Raw genomic sequence first — 13680 nt, forward strand, 5'->3', positions numbered from 1 at the left:
TTACGGACTAAAGCTGGGAGGTGGTTCCACAAGAAATGAGCCTGATAACTAAAAGATCTGCGTCCCATCCTATTTTTAGATATTCTGGGAACCACCAGTAAACCTGCAGTCTGAGAGCGAAGTGCTCGGTTAGGAACGTATGGAACAATCAGATCACTGATGTATGATGGAGCTTGATTATTAAGAGCTTTATATGTGAGAAGAAGGATCTTAAAATCTATTCTGAATTTAACAGGCAGCCAATTAGGGAAGCTAAGACTGGAGAGATGTGATCTCTCTTTTTAATTCTCATCAGAACTCTAGCTGCAGTATTTTGGACAAGCTGAAGACTTTTAGTTACATTCTGTGGACTTCCTGAATTACAGTAATCCAGTCTTGATGTAATAAATGCATGAACTAGTTTTTCGGCATCACTCCTGGAAATCTAATCTTAGCAATTTCCGAAGGTGGAAAAAGGAAATCCTACAAACCTGTTTAACGTGGGATTTGAATGGCATGTCCTGGTCAAAGATAACACCAAGGTCCCTTACTTTGTTCTCGGAGATTAATGTAATGCCATTCGGGTCAGGTGATTGACGAAGCAATTTCCTTTTCTGAATTTCAGGTCCAAAGATGAGATATTCAGTCTTGTCTTGATTTAAAATCAAAAAGTTTTGAGTCATCCAATTTTTTATGTTTCCAAGACAAGCCTGTAATCTAACTAACCGATTAGGTTCATCAGGGTTAATGCATAGATATAACTGAGTATCGTCAGCTAACAGTGGAAGTTTATCCCATGTTGTCTAATGGTTTTACCAATTGGGAGCATATATATAGTAAAAAAAATGGTCCAAGCACTGAACCCTGTGGTACTCCGCAAGTAACCCTGGAGTATGAAGAAGATTTGTCATGTACATTTACAAAATGAAATCTGTCAGACAGGTAGGATTTAAACCAGCCTAACGCTGCTCCTTTGCTCCTTACAACATGTTTAAGCCTTTCTAAAAGAACATTGTGATCAACTGTGTCAAAAGCAGCACTGAGATCTAACAAGACTAGAACAGACACAAGATTCTTATCTGAGGTCATGAGAATATCATTTGTGACTTTCACCAATGCAGTTTCAGTGCTGTGGTACTCTCTAAAATCAGACAGAAATTCCTCAAACAGATCATTAGTGTTTAAATGCTCACATAATTGGATGGCCACTATTTGCTCAAGGACTTTGCATAAAAATGGAGACCGACTATAGTGAAATTTACTTTCATGTTTCGAGAACTCAGTTATAAAAAACTCAAAGGTTATCAAAGTGGTCCGAGAAGACTGGATTATGTGGAAATATCGTTATGATGGCAGGAGTGGGTGGAGCTTTGGATAAAAGCAATTGACTCTAAGATATTACTAAAGGCTACATTAAGGCTATCACTTTCAATGACTTATGTCCCTCATTATTGTCAGTCTCTCATTTTGAGTTAAAGATGTATTTGACCACTCATGTTCAAGTATGTAATGTTCATTCCTGCTAACAAAAAGAAGATATGTGTATGCCAGTGTAACCCGGACAAACATGTTAGTGCATTAATGTAGTTCTTAAAGCATATTACAGTTTAAAAGGGGTTAAAAGCTAAAGTTCATTAAATGTTAAAAGTGTTATTAATATTGTATTTCATGTATGTGGTGAAGTTTAAAACTTAAGAAGTACCTAAGTATAAGTTAAAAGCAAGAAATGTTTAACATGTTTTAATGTACTTTATTTTGGTTTTATTGTGGAAAAAAGGAAGTGCTAAGATGCGATCGGGAGGAGGAGGAGAGAGCTTGGCGAGGAGGACGGGAGAAAAAGATGCACATGTCCGAAGCAGAGTAATTAAATAAGTTTCCAGATCGTTGACTTAATGGCCGGTAATGTACGCTTGTTTAATGGTTCCTGGACTACTTGTGGACACTTAAGCTCAAAGTTTGTCCTGAAGTTTCATCTGCAATAGTACTTTGAAGCAGTTTAGCGGACAGTTAGCTTTCACTAGCTAAGTGAAAGTAGCACTCGGAGCATTGTTAAGCTAATTCAGCTAACTGCGGAGACTACAGCTTCATTCTTCCAGCCTGGAGGTGAAGAAAAGTTGTGTGTGGCGTGTTAACTGACTGCTAGAGACTGCCTATGGATTATCTTGTAATATTTTTTGTGCTTTTTGCCCAGACATCGCTCATTGGAAGTGTGAGCCTGGACCAGGACCAGCAGACAGGACACAGTTTGGCACCAGTTTCCCAAGGATTTGGTTGTGAGTTTGAGAATGTTGAGCTACAAAATCGGGTACCTTTTTTTGTTTAATTGCTCTATTGAGAGTTAAGTGGCCATTGTGTTTTAGGCCTCACCTCTCCCTAGCTTCACTCAGGCCGGCAACTTTGAGGTTTTCTATAGTTGTGGAAGCCGGCTAGTGTGCTTGTGTGTGTGATTGGTGAGTGGACCCCTCACATATTTGAGTTATAACTGAAGTTTCAGTTTATTGATTGAATGTATTTGGTTTTTCTTTTTGACTGTTGTTCAAAACTACTAATTCAGTAAATTACTAGTTTAAATTTAACTACGTTTGGTCATTGTGTTAAGAGAAAAATGTTGTGAGTTAAAGGGAACTTGTACTCAAACTATGTAGAAATACTTAAGACTTGAGGTACACTGTTTTAAAGGGAAATTCTACATTGTAGAATCTAGGGAGCCCTTACCTATGCCAGAGGGTAAAGGTGGGCTACACCAAGAAAGATAGACACTAAAAAGCCAGAATGGCAGCTGGCTTTTGTTCTGTCACAGTTATGATGTCCATTTTTTGCTGGCAAGTTAAACCTTCAGTAGTCACTAACAACATGTTTAGAAGTCCCCAACTAACAAACACACTAAGGTGGGCACAATTTATTTTTGTTTTATAATTGTCTCAGAGTTACTCAGCTGTCCTGGAAACACGCTATGTGCATATTTGACAGTCAGTTAAACTCTTCCCACACCAAGATCAAGCTTCTGTTGTCCATGTGTTTAATGATGTTGAAAAGTCCTGGCAAAGAAAACGAAGAAGCTTCACAGCAACTCTGTGATTGTTCTTGAATGGCCCAGCCAGAGCCCTGACTTAAACCTAACTGAACATCTCTGGAGAGACCTAAAAATGACTGTCCACTACTGTTTACCATCCAACCTGACAGAAATGGAGAGGATCTGGAAGGGTAAGTGGCAGAGGATCCCTGAACCCAGGTGAAAGAAACTTGTTTCATCTTTACCAAGAATACTCATGGCTTCATTAGCACAAAAGGTGCTTCTACTAAATACTGAGTAAAGGGACTGAATACTTAGGACCATGTGATGTTTCAGTTTAACCACTCTGCAGACATTTCTAAAATTATGTGTTTTTCTGACAATATGGAGTGCTGTGTGTACATTAATGAGGAGCAAATGAATTAAACTGATTTTAGCAAATGACTACAACAATAACAAAGAGTGAAAAATTGATGGGGGTCTGAATAGTTTCCTTACCGATATGAGATAGTATCTCGTAAGAAGCCCGGCCTGCCAGACTCGTCTCTGTTTAACTCTGCACAGAGAAAGAGTCTGGTATCTCACAGGCAGAGAGGCACATGAGGGACGGGACTAGGCAGCTCAAAAATAACCAATCAGAAAAAAGATGGAAATGCCGACTGTACCCCACGACGCTGTAGTTTTGTAGCTGTAGTAAAAATGGTGTCTGGCGACGGCGTAATTAAACATCTTTAATTTTTTTTTAGCAGAAGAAGAAGAAGAAGAAAATATCATTTCTATAGTCAGAAAGGCTTTTAGCGCTTCTACTTGTTGTTTTTTAAAGACGTGTCCAAGCCATTTAGAACAGAGGAAAGAGCCGCAGCGAACTCCGCTTCAGTCGTCATGTTTATGACAAACTCGGCATTATGGAGTGTGACGTATGCTGCTCAGTGGTGATTGACTCAGTTAGAATTCTCAGGGGGTGGGGTTATTTAAATAGGGGAGTTCCCAGATCCTTCCTCTGGGCAGAATTAAACAGCGGAGACATAGGCGTCATTTTAACCGGGGACTCCGGGGACATGTCCCCGGCAAAATTTGTGATTGGCCGCTGTGTCCCCCCCACTTTCAAAAAAGCCTGCTGATGAGTTTTTTTTTTTACCAGCTCAGATCGTATACCTACGTCTGTTCCCAGCAGATTTTTAAATGTTGCAACTGGCATCTAATTATTTATACTTGAGCTTTAAATAAAAATAAAACCGTAATCAATTTAGATTATTTTGTAACATTTCTGAAAAAGCGCCCTGCGTTATGCTGAGTACCTTGCCACCCAGCTGTCAGCAGTTGTGATAAGCAGGAGAGTACGTCACCCACACTGCTCAAGAATCACGTATTCTTCTTTTGCTCCAACAGGTAAGCAATGTTATATTTTATTTAACACCAAAAGAAGGCGATATTTTAATGTGATTAATGCAGGGGTCCTTCAGGCGTGCGTACAGCCACCCCAGCTGTTAGCATGTAGCTGGTGGAGGCGAGTACATGTGAGCAGAATTATATGTTGTTAAAAAGTCTATTTTAAGTTGAGTTAAGTAGCTTTTGTGACTTGTTTTTGACATGCGAGGGCTCTTGGGAGTGTTCTGTGAGAAGTTTAGCTGTAGCTTTAAAAAGAAAAGCAAGTTATATGGGTGATAATGCTTCGATTAGCGTGTTGCTAATAGAAGCTAACTTCTCGTGAGTGAGTGTTAAGTTACTTCGCTGTCTTAACCTGAACAGAGTGTGATGCTGGATAATACACATAGCCACGTTTACATGCGCAAAATCTCCTCTAGCCAATGAAAATCTTGCTTGTTCGGAAATCCCAAATGTCTGTAATGGACACTAACCCCCAAATTCCACTACCTCCGCTCCGCTCCGGTCCGCCCCCGCCCTCCGCAGCCGCTCGCTTCCGAACTCAATTTTTACTGCTGCCCGCTCTACAACGGCTCCGCTCCGGTGCGGAGACCTGAGGTGGGCAAACAAGCATGCGCGGGATTTTCGAGATCTTGCGATACAGTCCGAGCAATAAACGCGGAAGTTAGATCCAAACACCCGTTGTGTGGGAGAAGCATCGAAATGAACTGTTTAATCTGCCCATCATTTGTGTTGAGAGATCAGCAGTGTTTGGATCAACAAAGTGTGACTACTTTGATAGTGGAAACTGTATTTATGGCTTACTTTTGTACATTTAAACTTCAGCTGCCACTGATAGTTGTTAAAAGTTGTTAAACCTGTGCATATGAAACAAAAAACGCCTTTTGTTTATCGATTTATTGTGAAAAACGGAAGTTGTGCCCGCTCCTTTTCCTGTTGGACGGTTGTGATTTCTGTCCATTTACTGCGGAGGTGCTCCGGCGTCCGGCGAAAATAGGATCGATTCTATTTTTGCCGGACGCCGGAACAGAGGGCGGCGCACGGCGCCGCACTGCCGGAGCACGGCCGCAGTAGTGGAATTGCTCTGATTGACTACAACGGGACCGATTTTGCTCCGGCGTTTGTGTCGGAGCGGAGCGGAGCGGAGGTAGTGGAATTTGGGGGTAATTTATGCACCAAGCATTCCGTCCAAATAAATAGGTTGAGCATGCGCAGAGAATTGTATTTCCTGGAAAAGATGGTAAACAAATGCCATGAAACGAAATGAAAAGTGTAATGTGCAGAATTATTGATCTGACTGGGTGTTCAGTCCATTTACTTGTGCCCATTTAAACGTGGCTAGTGATGGAAATTGTGTGTTCTGTTATACCAGGAAGGCTCATGTATGAATGTTACAGTAGAAAAATGTATTTGTGTTACAAGTGTTATTAGCAACTTTTGGTCATCCACTATAATCTGTTTTTTATGTAAAATGTGAAAAAAACCTTGAATAGTAATAATAACCACTATACAATCACGCAGCACAGTAACATGTAAGTTGGTGGAGACCCCTGTGTGAGGCTGGATAACTCATATTGATGGAAATTGTGTGTGTTCTGTTGGACCAGATTGCTGCCAATAAAAGCAAGTTGAAGAATAATCTGGTGCCATAATCTGCTTTTTGGTGAATGTGGAGCACAAGAGTGATGACACAAATTGTCCAGACCACATCTACTGAACAGGTCAGAAGGTGATCCGTTACATTAGCCGTTCTCCCTTTATTTTGTTTGGATGCCTTGATGAGTCTTTTGAAGCTTAAAATAATATGAAGGATTCTTTAGTCAAAGATGGATCAGTTAACTGTTTTATTAACAGAACAAAAATTAAAAGGGAAATAACCATTAGGTTTGAATGCACACAAATACACATTGTGAACACACTGAGAACAGTTCCATTCTGACTGACCTGTGTGTGTGTGTGTGTGTGTGTGTGCCCTACTACTAGCGTGCCTGTCAAATGACTCCCTAGCCTTCTTCCAGTTTCTGAACCCCTGAGAAATAAAGGTATGTTCAGTTTTTTTGCCATTGTTTAAATGTTCTTTTTAAAAGCAGTTGTGCAGTAGAAGCACAAAACTCCTTTTATTTCAGGACTGTAATGGAGCCAGGGGAAGATTTTGAACCAGCTCTCCTGGAAGTGAAGAATGCGGTTCGGCAGAGTTTGTGGCTCAATTAGCTGTACTGCTGGTTGGTATGGGGAACCTGGACCCTCAGCTGTATGGATGGTTTGCTTGTGGAGGGTTATCCTGCTTCCCTGCATCAGTACCTGGTGACTCGACCTATAATGTAATTATTCAGTTGTCATTAGTTTCCATGCATAGCTCTCAGAAATGTTTTGATTCTACACAGTGTTCTCCAACTGGTCATACCATGATGTTATATAGACAACTTACTTTTCTGTTTGTATTTTAGTAGTAGTGATGTAGTGTTGTAGATCTATCTGTTGTTTTAATCAAATCTGTTTTCCTTCCATATTTTTGTACAAGTTGAACCAATGCAAAGCCCTGCAGATGGATAAAACTTGCATATGTTTGCTTCCTGAACCCTCACCTGCTGAATCTGATCTGAGCTTGTTTCAACACTCTCCATTTCTTCATCCAGTGATTGCACTTGCTGTAAGAGTATACCAAAGTTGGTTTCATATTTACTGTAAGGTTATATCTGATTTTCTGTTGATGTGAATTTCACCTCTCCATTCTCAGCTGCCTGTTCCTGCATGTGTTCATTTTCCTCTGTCACATTCTGTTCCTGATAGAAAATGGATAATCAAATAAACATTACAACTTGTGTGATTTTATTTTTTTTTATTTTGCTAATGCAGCATAGACTTTGACTTAATTATTTTTGGTTTAGTTGGAAAAGTATAGGTTCTTTGGGTGTCCATTAGTTGGCATCCAAAAAGGGGACACATTCCTGAAGCACTGAACTTGTGTTGTTTACTTGAAGAAAGCTTTTGACTTTAAAGTGTGCCGGTTCTTTGTGGTTAGAAAATATAAATAACTTCAGCTAGGCTAATAAGTCAGAAAGTAAAAAAAAAAAAAAATCTGTGGAAATAACTTAACGGTTTAAAAAAAGATACCCTGAAACAAATTGGTCGGTCATACGGGACAAAAATCAGATTTTTTTTTTTCAAATATAATAAAACAAATTGCATTAAGACACATGTGACTCTAGGGGGTGCTGATTCCTACTGAACAAACATAGTGCTATTTTGTATTATCAATGCCATCAAAATCTGATTTAAGGTTAACACAGTTTTGCAAGGCTATGGAAGGGCTGGGCTGGTTAAGGTCATGTAAGGGGTTAGGGTCACACGGTTAGCATCTGGTTTCCCAGTCACTTTTACACCACAAAACTTTATTCTGAGACTTATTCATTTACACACTTCAACCTAAAATTTAATCCCTCTAACACTTTAATTATGGATGGGTCATTTCACATAATGGGACCATTTGCTAGATGGGGACCTAGTTGGAATTAGTTAAACAGCACCACTCAGTGACAGGTGCAACACCTGTATGTCGGTAGGCTACTACAACCTCCTTTCAGAACTATCCACTTGAGCAGGTCGGGAGTATATCACAGGGCTGTGCTGTCATGTTTATGTATTGTAAGATGAAGTCTTCTGAAAAACGATGAAAACCTAGGCATTTTATCAATCTATGAAATATTCCCAGATGCCCCTAATAGCACATGAACAGTAAAAATGTCACGGGAAAAAGAGGTTTGATCACCTAGCATAAAGTAAGGTTTTTAACCATTATTGCTGCTAGCTAACTGTACCAGTAGATGAGAGAAACCTCTCTCATGCCCTCTTATCTACTGCTAAGTAAGTCAATATCAAATGATAAAACTGGATATATTAAGTCTTATTTTTGTCGGGATGCACTTACAGCACATTTTTCTTGCAGAAAAACCATCTGATATCGGTTGCGTTCTTTCTTTTCGACATGGTCGACAGACAACTACTTTTCACCTACTTCAGCTTCTTAACTTTTAAAAAAATCAATCAATCTGGTAGTTCACGGACAGCTAGCCTGTCGGAGTGTGGAGGTGACCAGAGAGTGGAGCCTGATAAAAAGATGAGTATTTTTCTCTAAAAATCTTATTTGACAGTCACAAATAATATAACAAGGATATATATAATATAATACAATAATAATAATACAATATCTTTTTTGCTAGGCTAGCTATATGGATGTTAATATTCCACCTTGCTTACAGGCTAATGGGGGGTTTCAGTGCCGTTGGAAAAACAAAACAAAACAGGATTTTTAATAACTGTCAATACACTACTCTGCATATTGGAGTGAAACATTAAAAACTGATGAATACTTAAATATGCTAGCCTATTTAATGATTGTCCCCAGCAATTTTTAAACCCCACTCAAGTGTATGGTTATTGTCCCCAGCAATTCTAAAAACAAACTGACGCCCTTGAGCGGAGGAGTCTGGCAGGCCAGAATAGCTCGTAAGGGGCCTGCTAGGCAGGGCCCTTATTGTTCTTCACCAGATTATTTGTTATCTTTTTATCATTCTTTTATCTCTTACTGATCTAAGTGTTTCAATTTACCATGGGCGAAATTACTAGCAAAAACTTTTTTCTTTGTCGTTGTTCAGTACACATTGCACATGTGTTCATTAAGCATGTTCGTTATGCGTGTGTTCTAACAACAGCGTGCACCCCCACACATGTTGCTTCTAAATGAATGGCTTGGGAAGTGTGGTATTTATTGATTTGAGGTGGTTTCCTCAATGTCACCCCAACATTATACTTAGGGCCGCCATGGCACATGGCCGCTTTCTTGTGCAGGTCCCTTTTAAAATGTCTTCCACATCTTTGTGAGAAAGCTGATGTTCATCGTCTGTGGAGGAATAAGACATGGGAACTAACATGGAAAGCATATTGGGACCATTAATGGAGTGATCCTTCGTTTATTAATGCTTAAATATGAACTGAGTAACAATAATAAAGCAACCCTTATAGTAAAGTGTTAGCAAAAACTACAGCAGCCACAAAGTCATACTCTGACTTGAGTGTGTTGGAGTTCAGTCAGCTCCATCTGGAGGTCAGTTGGTGAGCCATCTATGTGAACAGATTACTGAGCAGTTGAAATCTCAATTTTTGTGCTTCAAAATTGGCAAACTGCTGAGTAAGAGGAGTGTTTTCAATTTGTCTGAGAGTGAGGAGGACAGTGCTTCAGATGCCGATACTTGTAGTATGGACGCTAATGACTGCAAAGACATACCGGGGTTTTCTCCTTGGAGCATAAATTTTTATTCACCTTCCCATCTTTGTTGAAACACCCTTCCTTCTGCATATATCTTACTCTTCGTGGGATTTTGGGATAATATGTTGTTCAATGTGTTGTCTTTATTTTCTTGACCATTTGGGAGATTCTCACTGAAGGCATCAAAACTATGAATGAACACATGTGGAGTTATGTACTTAACCAAAAAAGGTGAAATAATTGAAAACATGTTTTATATTCTATTTTCCTCAAAACAGCCACTCTTTGCTCTGATTACTGCGTTCCACACTCTTGGCATTCTCTTGATGATTTTCAAAAGGTCTGAACCTGAAATGGTTTTCCAACCGTCTTGAAAGAGTTCCCAGAGGTGTTTAGCACTTGTTGGCCCCTTTGTAAATAGTCATGAATATAAAGGAAACACATTGAATGAGATGGTGTGTCCAAATGTTTGACCTCTACTGTATTTTAAGACAATTTAAGCTCTCGTCACGTGGGCCTTGAATCATACACGTGCAAAAGAACCTTAAATTTAATTTTCAAAGTTGACAGTTGTAATATTAAACTGTAGCATGAAGCAGCATAGACAATGGAGGGATACAAAATAACTAACCTGTATCCATTTAATTCACTGAATGTGACAACTTAAAATCACTGAATGTTCTAATTTTTATCAATGCTTGCTCTTTCAGATTCAAGTTGGTAACACAGACCATTTGAACATGGATTTAATGGTTTCCCTGGTCCCTCTGCAGTCAGCTGTGTGCAGCAAAAACGTTTGTAATCATTCAAGCCTCAGTTACATCGAGAGCGGAACCGATGGACTGGAATCCCTGCAGTCGTTTACACTGTCTCTAGATAGTATGTGGAATGCCTCTGCAACATTGCTCATGAGTTCATGCAAAAACAACCATGAGTGAAAAGATGACCTGGTACACAAAAGCCACACCAGTCCATTCAGACTACCATACACTGCAAACCGATTTTCCAGTCATTAATAATTACAGAATGATGCAACGTGGGTTTTATTTTGAAACAAATTGGATGCAGCTTGCTGGCACACATCACTTTCTGTCTGACTCATGCCATTTCTTCAATTTCATGACAATCCACATCACACGTTTGAAATTAATGGAGATCATGCGGAAAGAATCTGCAACTCCACATTTGGATCTGCTTTGTATCACTGCTTTGTAAATCCTCCGATTGGACTCAGTGATTTTCGTTCATTGCAGAAGCTGCTTGGATTTTGATCCTCTTCCGTTTCACACTCGGTGTAAATGAGGCTTTAGACTGTCCTCATTAACTATGTGTGTGCATCAAATTACAATTTATTAAACTGATGAATTGCAAGTGTGAAAAAGACCGGCTTGCTTTGAGGTCACTGCTGGTACAGTGTTAATTTTTGAATGATCGGCCACAGAAACTATAAAAATCTATGTGATGAATCACTCTAAAAATGTTCCTTTATTAAGTAGTCAAGAAATTAACCAGCATCACCCGCTAAACTGGGCCAATGGTTCACGAGATGACGCTATGATGCAGCTGACCAAAAGGTTGTATGGACACATGCTCAGCAGGTAATAAGAAAGATGACTTTCAGTCAACAATCTTGGTCTCCATTCAATCCACGAGTCCTGTAGCTTCTGTCTCTATCTCACTCATACACACAGGGCAGTCAGTGGCCTCTTAATCCTGCTCAAACAATCAGAGCATCACCATGTGCTTCAGGGCTGACATTGATTCCTTGACCTGTGTCCCATTCAGTGGCTCCATCTGGACTGGGTTTGAAGGATGGTTCATGTGTTATTCGTCTGCTAGCCAGAGCCCAGGGCAAGGTAAATATCAGCAAGTAGTGGTGTAATACACTAAACAGATGTAAGCTAGATAAACAAGTGGGATAATGATTTTAAGAGCTAGAGTTTCAGACACATTAACTTTCCTGTCTGGCTGACAGAGACTGGATGTCCATTTGTATCAGCAGCTCCTCACAAGGAACAAGTTTGAGGAGAATTGTTAGCTCCTTTCAATCTAAACAGATATCCAGTGTGACATGGTTTGTAAATATTTCTAGTTCAGTTACTTTGATCTTGTTTTCTGCTCTTCTCAAACCTGGTCTTCATGTGATAATCTGCCTGGCCTGTATTTAACACTCACCCACTTAACCAGTGTGCAGTAGGGGTGTGGAACATTCTGCTTATGACAGACAAGGACAAAGTTCCTACACGGAAGCATTCAGGGTTTGGAATATTGAGGGAGCTAAGGGGAGCCAGACTCTCCCGAAAATGGTGACTGTCATAGTCGAAGGTGAGTGAACACACCTAAAACGCTTTCTGTGTCATTACATGATGGGCGGTACTGGAGAGCAGCCAGCTGTCTGCCATCACGCGGCCGGATTCTTAAGGAGCAGGGAGACACCTCAGCGCTGGATGATTACTCAACCTTGGTAGTGTTAACTGAGTGTCATGAGACTTTATTCTCGAGTATGACCAGATTGTCTTCCGAGCCTCCTTCCAAGTAACTCACATGCCGTCTCCCTCTCCTTACAGATCCCAGCCTCCACCTACAGAACCTACCATAACTCTGGACCCATACCTGTCTCTCAGCTCCCCAGCCAAGCCTGACCGACCCGCTTTTCTCGACCCTCTGAATCCTCCTGCACTCGGTGGATCTCCCGAGTTTCATTCTGCCCCGCTCTGCTCCTGCCAGTCACCTACCGACTGGACATTTCTCCTTCCCGTGTCCCGAACCTCGCTCCTAAGAAGGATTGGACTAAAGAGACTGGAAAGATATTCACCTCACCTTTTTGATGGTGCTCTTTTAGTTTCCCTTAGATATAATAAATTATTGTTTACTCACCATAATCCCTGTGTTCTGAGTTGATTCTGAATGTCCAGGGTCAAACAGCTTAAACCCAACGTGACAGTGACAGGCTTCCCTAGAATCCCTCATCGTACACACCCAGGGGACACCCTAAAAAGATCCAGTTTCAAACTACATTAAACTATTTATATGGACCCTCAGTGGACCAGGGCTTCTTTTGAGTGGAGAGGATGAAGAGCACTGATTGTTTATGTACTTAGGGCAGCTGCATCCTGAACATTGCCACAGTAACATTCTCAAAAAAATTATAATTAACACACAATTTTTAATGTCCGCTCATATTGTCTGGTAATTTCTGTCTTTCATTCATGTTCGATGCGCTGGCAATGGAACTCAAAACTAGCGGTATGGTGACTTCATTTCACTAGTGTGGCCGCAAAATTCACACTTTGCTATTTTTGCAGTCGGTAGATCCCTTTGATCTGTGTAGTTCAAAAGTTAGGTGAAAAAGTGGGAAGCCAGGCAGCAGTTTTTCTGGAAGATTGAGAGAAGATGCAGGAAGATAAGAGACAGACACCACAGGAAAATAGTCAAAGAAAAAAAAGAAAACAAACAAAAAAAAAAAGAAAATATAGGTAGATTTATCATCATTGCACCTTTTAATTGTATAAAGCAGTAATTTATATGCATGTAATATTTACATATTTGATACAATTCAGACAACCTCCAAAACTCACTTCCACACCCAGTGCCATGTCAAGGCATTTTGGGAATCAAGGCAAAAGAGACTTGGACATTTATTTTGTATTTAAAACTCTTATAATGCTGTTTAGTTTGCTTTGCATTGCTACACGTGGACATTTGCAAATGAATATCGTACATTTGCAATCCATTTTCTGGTGTTTAATTGGTTCAACATACATGGTGATGTGAAAATTCCATTGTCATGTTGAATCTAAATGTTATCAGCTGTCACTAGCTGTCCCTCACTGTAATCTCAAACCAGGGATGAGGAACAATAACCTCTCAGTGTGCCTACTGCTTGCCTGGACTGCCCTGTTCTCCTGGTTTGGTTCATCAATTAGGATAGTCCAGTACTTTGCAGTAAAAGGCCTGCAACTATGTTTCCCCCCTTTTTGGTTCTCACATCGACTCTTCACTTGTTCTCTGACAGTACTCTATCATCCATCCATCC

General features: G+C 40.2%; 1 long non-coding RNA gene across 1 annotated transcript; it reads left to right on the forward strand.

Annotated features, from left to right (window-relative positions):
* The first annotated feature begins 6351 nt into the window (after nt 1–6351).
* LOC107382603 (uncharacterized) lies at nt 6352–13099 on the forward strand. The gene is made up of 3 exons (XR_011521151.1): nt 6352–6420; nt 6505–12108; nt 12212–13099. It is a non-coding gene; the product is annotated as an uncharacterized lncRNA (long non-coding RNA).
* The last annotated feature ends 581 nt before the right edge of the window (nt 13100–13680 follow it).

This window comes from Nothobranchius furzeri, chromosome 7, assembly GCF_043380555.1.
Source record: "Nothobranchius furzeri strain GRZ-AD chromosome 7, NfurGRZ-RIMD1, whole genome shotgun sequence".
Lineage (NCBI taxonomy): Eukaryota > Metazoa > Chordata > Actinopteri > Cyprinodontiformes > Nothobranchiidae > Nothobranchius > Nothobranchius furzeri.